The sequence below is a fragment of the Colletes gigas genome, unplaced genomic scaffold (genome assembly GCF_013123115.1).
Source record: "Colletes gigas isolate AHSC1104 unplaced genomic scaffold, ASM1312311v1 Colletes_gigas_Sc00048, whole genome shotgun sequence".
In the NCBI taxonomy this organism is placed as follows: Eukaryota; Metazoa; Arthropoda; class Insecta; order Hymenoptera; family Colletidae; genus Colletes; species Colletes gigas.
Window position 1 is genome coordinate 417,786 of NW_025106677.1, and position 7,852 is coordinate 425,637.

Genomic DNA, 7,852 nt, shown 5'->3' on the forward strand with positions numbered 1-7,852 from the left:
ATCGCAAACGGATCTTTTAACATGCCCTTTGGATCGATCAATTAATAAAAGTAATAAAAATGAATTTACCGATCTTATACAGGGTGTCCGGCTACCCCCGGGAAAAATTTTAATGGAAGATTCTAGGAACAAAAATAAGACGAAAGTCAAGAATACCAATTTGTCGATGGAAGCTTCGTTAAAAAGTTATTAACGTTTAAAGTTTCGCCCGTGGAACGGAAATTTACGAACAGCTGTGTGCGCGCGATAGTAGTTCTCACCGCAGACGATGTATACGAGTAGACCTTACATCCAATGTATTTTTTTGGCCCATTTTTCTGGGCCTCTAGAGCTCCATTAATACGCAGTGTTTGCATTTTTAATCATTAAAATCCTTCAATCTGTCTAGAAGTTATGATTTTTTAAACATCCGCATGAAATTTCTGCGTAGGATTTCTGGGGTATGTGTATTCACCAAAAATGATTGTAATTGATCCCCGCAAACAAAAATAATTTTTTTTAAACGATTTGAAATTTCTCAACTTTGTCGAAAAATTTCTCACCAATTCGAATTTTTTTCTCGAGAGTGCGTGGGATTTCGGGGGTACGCCTACTCACGAAAAATTATTGTAATTGACCACTGCAGCCAAAAATAATTTTTTCAAAATGATTAGAAATTTTTTAGTTTAATTTTTTAATAACTTTTTAACGAAGCCTTGATCAAGAAATTGATATTCTTGATTTTCGCCTTATTTTGGCTTCTAGAATCTCCTATTAAAATTTTTCCCAGGGTTAGCCGAACACCCTGTATAGTATCTTTTATGATATCGTGACTTACACTGATATTCTGTCCACATTACAGCCAAGTGTTTCTTTTTTTATAACCATATACGTTTTGATCAAATAAATTTGACACAGCTTATTATTACAATTTTATTAAGAATTGCATTAAAAATTCAACTAAGTATTATTTGATAATTTTATTTCCTGTGCTTTTTTTATTATTGTATAACAGCTTAAATTGTAAATAATTTTATTTTCTAATTATAAATTGTGTCGTATAGAAACATTTTTTATATTAGTATTTATTAAAATAAATTGAATAGTACAAAATAATAGGGTAGAGCAACGCAAAAGAAAATAAAACAATATCAAGGCGGTAAGTAAAAAGATATACGATTTCAATAACCTGTTGATAACGTTGCTACTGACATGAGAATAGTAATGGCCGAAAAATTACATTAGATGCAGTGTCTGCTTGTGTACCTCATCTGTGATTAAACAATTATACGACACGAAGGTAAAAGAGCAAGTAAGTACAATAGAATAAGTTTCTAAAGTAGCAGATAGATGGTGCGACAGAGCAGTAGAAAATAAAATAAGACCGTACGAAGTGGAATGTAACAAAGCACTGATCTCAGACAGCGTGGAGCGAAAAAAATAACGTCACAGAATATAAAGAGGTAATTCGTGACGGAGAAAGGCGAAGAGCATACATTTTCGTTTTTGTTTGAGATAATTCCAAAATTACATTTACAAGAATACGTGCAAACATTTAGTATATGCATATAATATGAATAAAATATGACTATGGAAGCCTCTGAGAATTTTTGCAAATTTAAAATATAGAGAATATTATAAGAAGAATATACTTTAACGAACTGTAAACATTATTACACATATATACATGTATAAAGATCGTCGTGTCGTGTAAACAATTATTAGTTTCTTTTTATAACAATATGAATCTCTAATTTCATTAAAATTGGAGTTCTTATCAGATGTACATATTTCAAGGACGAACGACTATAAGGATCAAAAATACACAAGCTTCAAATTTTATTGTGAAATTGAAAGAACAGTTATATGTATATGTTCAATTTAGCGAAAGCGTCGAATGCGTCGTCATTGTCAGTTTAGTTTCCATAGATACGCGTTCTTGCCATTTGTACGCGTCTAAAACAATACGCCGTTAAATCGAGAAAAACATCGCGAGTGCGCGGGAATCCATAGAGAGGTTGTATCGCACGCCATTTCGGCTTAAATGGTCAAAGTGAGAAAACCGATCAGTGACACCGCGTGAATCATTCCATAACACGATGCCATAGTACCATTCATTGATTGCACTCGTCCGGTGCCATATTCCTCTCTTCGGGCGCGCAGTGTTTATTGCGCAAGATCCGATCGTCAACGTTTCGCCATTTTTGTTGACCATTCAGCAGTTCCGACGAAAACGGCTATAACCTGTCCGTGGCTCCTACGACTGCCACTGGATATCGAGACATCTCGATAAAGATCGAGAATCATCATCCGTGGTTACGTTCTCCCGATCAACGTTCGAGATCATTTTCCTTGCTTTCTTTTCTTTTTACGTTATACTTTCTTCATACATATGACTATACTGGTAGTTCCTGCAGATTTTGCTGATAAAATTACGTGTCAGTAACACGTGAGTATTATTTTCTATTCTCTGCATTCAGTTTCGTTAGATGCTCGGATAAATAATGACACATATATGTATAGAAGTTTGTGAAACGAAACTGGAAAGAGAATCAAAGGAAAGAATTGGTAGTTTCGGTTCGATGAATATATTATATTGTTTTGGATCTGTTCTTTCAATCTTTTCTAATAATTATGTAGTTTATAACCATGTTAAATAGAAAAGAAATTTTAATCGATCTAGATTTTTATATACATATTGGATATGTACTACTAGCAGAAGCAGGTATTTCCCTTTAGAAGTGGTCACATTCTGTCTACTAATGTTATAATAAAAAAGTAAAGTTCCGTAAGTTCGTAATAAGACGATGAACACAACGAAATCGATATTTTTATCCACATAGATACATTATAACGATAGTTTTCATATACAGGGTGTCTCACCCGATTTTGACATCTTGATTTTCTCGCTATTGTTACTCGTAACAAAAAATGTTTCAACGGAGGCTTGAATGGTATCGAGTGGAGCATATTCTGATGTTATTAGTTTTATCGTGAGTGGACGCGTAAAGGTCATATAAAGGTCAACTTTGTTTTTTTAAATAGAATGAGGTATTTTATAATACATCAATCGATTCAGCTGGACAATCGTTATAAAAAAGTACTAACTATGTAACGTCGAAAAATTAGTAGTTCAAGAGATATTTCAATTTAAATTATTTAAATTCTTAAGGCATCATTACTACCGCACTAACAATAAGACGTTGGCTCTGTTTACCAACGTTAGACTAGTACAACAGTAATGGTGTTTTAGAATTATTTAAATTGAAATATCCCCTGAACTACTAATTTTTCGGCGTTACATAGTTAGTACTTTTTTATAACGATTGTCCAGCTGAATCGATTGATGTATTAAAAAATACCTCATTCCATTTAAAAAAACAAAGTTGACCTTTATATGACCTTTACGCGTCCACTCACGAAAAAACTAGTAACATCAGAATATGCTCCACTCGATACCATTCAAGCCTCCGCTGAAACATTTTTTGTTACGAGTAACAATAGCGAGAAAATCAAGATGTCAAAATCGGGTGAGACACCCCGTATATCCATTAAAGTTATTTTCATCTATTTCTTTCTGTCTACCAAACTATTGTTCTTAACATGTTAATGAAAACTTGATCCTGCGACCAGTTACATATACAGGGTGTTCACTACCCTCAGGAAAAATTTTAATGGGAGATTCTACATGCCAAAACAAGACGAAAATCAAGAATACCAATTTCTCGATTGAGGCTTTGTTAAAAAGTTATTAAAAAGTTTCAAATAATTTAAAATAAATTATTTTCGGTTGCAGGGATCAATTACAATCACTTTTGGCGAATACACATACCTCTGAAATCCTACGCATTTCTGAGAAAAAAATTCAATATGGTCGGAATTTTAAACATTAATAACTTTTTAACGAAGCCTCTATCAACAAATTGGAATTCTTGATTTTCGTCTTATTTTCGCCTCTAGAATCTCTCATTAAAATTTTTCCCAGGGTTGGCTGAACACCCTGTATATGTATAGCCTGATATTGGCGCAGTCTTGCACATCTCCATGAATACTGAATAATCAAAATAGGCGTTTGCTTATTATCTTTCCATATTACAGAATAATAGACAAAATAATAATAATAAAAGTTACACGAAAGAAAAGAATAGACATGGCATTGTACATTTGCAATAAGCGCAACACGATTTAAAAATTATATATTGAAGATTTTCTTTTGGAGAATATGAATATTAAGGATACAAATCTTTGAATATTTGTGGTGAAAATATACTAGTTTCCTGGTTGGTTGCTATACTCATGGACTTCGAATTAAATTCGTTTTCCTAAATCAATATTCTGTTGGATGGATCACGCGTTGTTTTTTTTTTTTAATAGATCTTCGTTTATGTTTCGCGTAAACGACGGCAAAAAAATAAAACAAAAAATTCTTCCGCAACGGGATACCAAGCGTGCTGAAATTTCTAGCACGCACGATTTCTTTGGTTCTATAGGTCGCTGTTCATCTCTCCGTAGCGTGCTATTTTTGGACCGCGCATAGGTACGGAGACGTTTAAGCGATTTCACAGTAATAGAAGCCGAGCAGACAGATGCAATTGCGAAAATCGTGGCGTCGGTATATCGCTCAGTATCTGTAAATTGCGTGTAACTTTAATCAAAGAATCCGTCTTATTTGGATGAACGATAGTATCTCGACCAATTAAAATTTCTACACATAATTTCAGTCTGTTCCTAGAATCTTTGGTAACGAAAATTTATACCACAAAATATGATTTACGTTAAATTTTACCTATGGCGCAAAAGACTATTACTGTCACTCTAAATTATAGTACTTAAAATACCATATAAATCCTAAAATGTTATGCATAACAATATTTAACACAGTATTGCAAGTGCAATAAACGTAATAAAAAGAAGCAGCATTTAATATTCTTTGTCACTTATTTTGTATAAAATGATACGAAAACGACGAAAAAGAAAGTCAAGGTACTAAAGAGAAGGTTGTTACTGTAATAGTTGAGTTATAAATATGACCGGAAATAATTTTGGTAATTTCTATAAAATTTGTTTAAGATTGTCTAACAGTCGACTTTTGTCAAAGGACAGTAATTGGGTCTTTTATCTTAATAGTATTAAATCAGGTAGCAATAATTAGGATGCTAATAATTGGATCAGAAATGACAATAATAACTCCCACATTGTTCTTTTTTAATTAGCTAATTTATAAAGGAAAATAGTAATTTTGAGAGAGTTATTATTTTTTTTCTTGCAATAGAAACATTGTATAGTAACCGATGGAGACACACGCTTTTTCGATAAATATATAATAAAATCAATGCAATAAAGTCATACTTCATTATTCTTTCCTAATTAGTGAATTTATAAAGGAAAATAATAATTTTGAGAGAGTTATTATTTCTTTGCTTGCAATAAAAACATTGTATAGTAACCGATTGAGACATACGCTTTTTCGATAAATAAATAATAAAACCAATGCAATAAAGTCATAGTTGATCGTTTGGATATTAGTAATCGGGACTTTTATTCTACATATTACAGTGAACGTAATATGTACAAAATAATGAGCTATGCTAATGAATATTACAAATTGAAGTAATTTTTGCCATAGAAAAAGATTCTACTCTACTATACGAGGTGTTCGGCCATCTTTGGGAAAAATTTTAATGGGAGATTCTGGAGGCCAAAATAAGACGAAAATCAGGAATATCAATTTATCGATTGAGGCTTCGTTAAAAAGTTATTAAAACATTTCTAATCATTCTGGAAAAATTATTTTCAGTTGCAGCGATCAATTACAATCATTTTTGGTGAATAAACTTACCCCCAAAATCCTATGCACTTTCGAGAAAAAAATTCGAGCCGGTTCTGAAATTTTTCGGTGAAATTAAAAAATATCAAATAGTTCTAAAAAAATTATTTTTGGTTGCAGGGGTCAATTACAATCATTTTTTGTCAATACACAAATCCTCGATATCCTACGCACTTTCGAGAAAAAAATTCCTTACCGAAAATCTAATGTGAGGCCAAAAATGGTCCCCAAAAATTTCATGTGAATCTTTGAAACATCATAACTCCTGAACGGACTGGACGATGTTAATGTTTCAAAAAACAATCAACGCGTATTTTAATGAAGAATATGTAGAAATTCTAAAATTTTTGAAAAAGTTATTCCTTGACCCCACAAAATGAGAAAAACTCCATAAAAATGGTCCAATTTTCAAACAGCCATAACTCCTACAATAGTGAATATATTTCAATGAAACTTTTTTCTGAAGTGGAGCTCATTGGTACATATAAAAAAGTATTAAACTACTTTTCTGTAGGGCGTCGAACAAAATTACTACAAATCAGAAACGAATTTTTAAGTAAAATCGACAAGGTAGGTGCCTAAATTTTTTGGAGAAATTGAAAACTTTCAAATCACTCTGGAAAAATTATTTTCGATTGTAGGGGTTAATTTCAATCATTTTTGGTAAATAGACACACCTCTAAAATCCTACCCACTTTCGAGAAAAAAATTCGAGTAGGTGAAATCGATAGGTAATTTTTCGACAAAATTAAAAATTTTCAAATCGTCCTGGAAAAATTATTTTCGGTTACGGGAGTCAATTACAATCATTTTGGTATTTAAACATATCCCCGGCATCCTACGCACTTTCGAGAAAAAAATTCATCTGTGTTCGTAGATTGCCGTTCTACAGCCGGAACTTTAAACATTAATAACTTTTTAACGAAGCCTCAATCAACAAATTAGTATTCTTGATTTTCGTCTTATTTTGGCCTCTAAAATGTCCCATTAAAATTTTCCCAAGGATGGCTGAACACCCTGTATATAAAAAAAGGCAGTAAAATAAATAACAACGAGAATATACTTTCCAAATATTTTCTAGACAGTCAAATGTATTGACAGACAGTACAAACTATAACGTATCGTGACGTTTTTTCGAGGAACGGCTGATTTTGATTTTTGGATAGATATAGGGGAACTCTCGATAGTCATATTTAAAATTATTCTTCCAGTTAAACAATCAACTAAGCAAACGAACGGTCGAAAAAAAACAATGTCTCAAAAAAAAATATGATAACCGAGGAAAATGATAACATTTTACATAATGTTAATAAGTCATGCAGTAAGATTGTGGAAATAGTGAAAAAAAGTCAATCAGTCAAAAGTCAAATGTATAAAAATCAATCAAGTGTTGCCCAGTGTAGTCGCGCTTGTAAATTATTGATTTACGACGAAAATTTTAAGTTTAAATTTATCGGAAATTACATTTACAATAGAAAATAGATGTGACAATGTGATCGATTCCAACACTGAACAAAGAATAGTGAAGGGTACAGGAATGGTTTATTATACGGCCTATACGCAATGGTTTGGAATTGCACGGGTGCTCCTTGATATGTATGTAAATTTATTTAATGAAAATTTTGTAAAAAATATGGAAAAATTAAATGTTTGAAGGGATGTTTATTTCAAGAGGATAACGATTCCAAATTGCTTTCTTCGGCACAAACGATTTAAAGTTTTTTTTCCTTTTATTTTTTAATCCTGTGTAATTCTAAAGCTAGATACCTATAAATACATATTTTTTAAATCTGACTGCATTCTTCTGTCAACGTGTGTTATTAAAGCAATAGCGTGATCAACAAACAATTTGCTAATAACTATCAGATACAATTTCTCACACCATAATAAATTACAGTTGGAAAACTATGTTTATTAAAATATACCTTTCCAATTATACCCATTATTAATAATTTGGATTATCGAGGGTTAATATTACAGATGAACTTACAGAAATTTGATAACTAACGTAAATATACTGTCTTAATTTGACAAGAATGGTCCTAT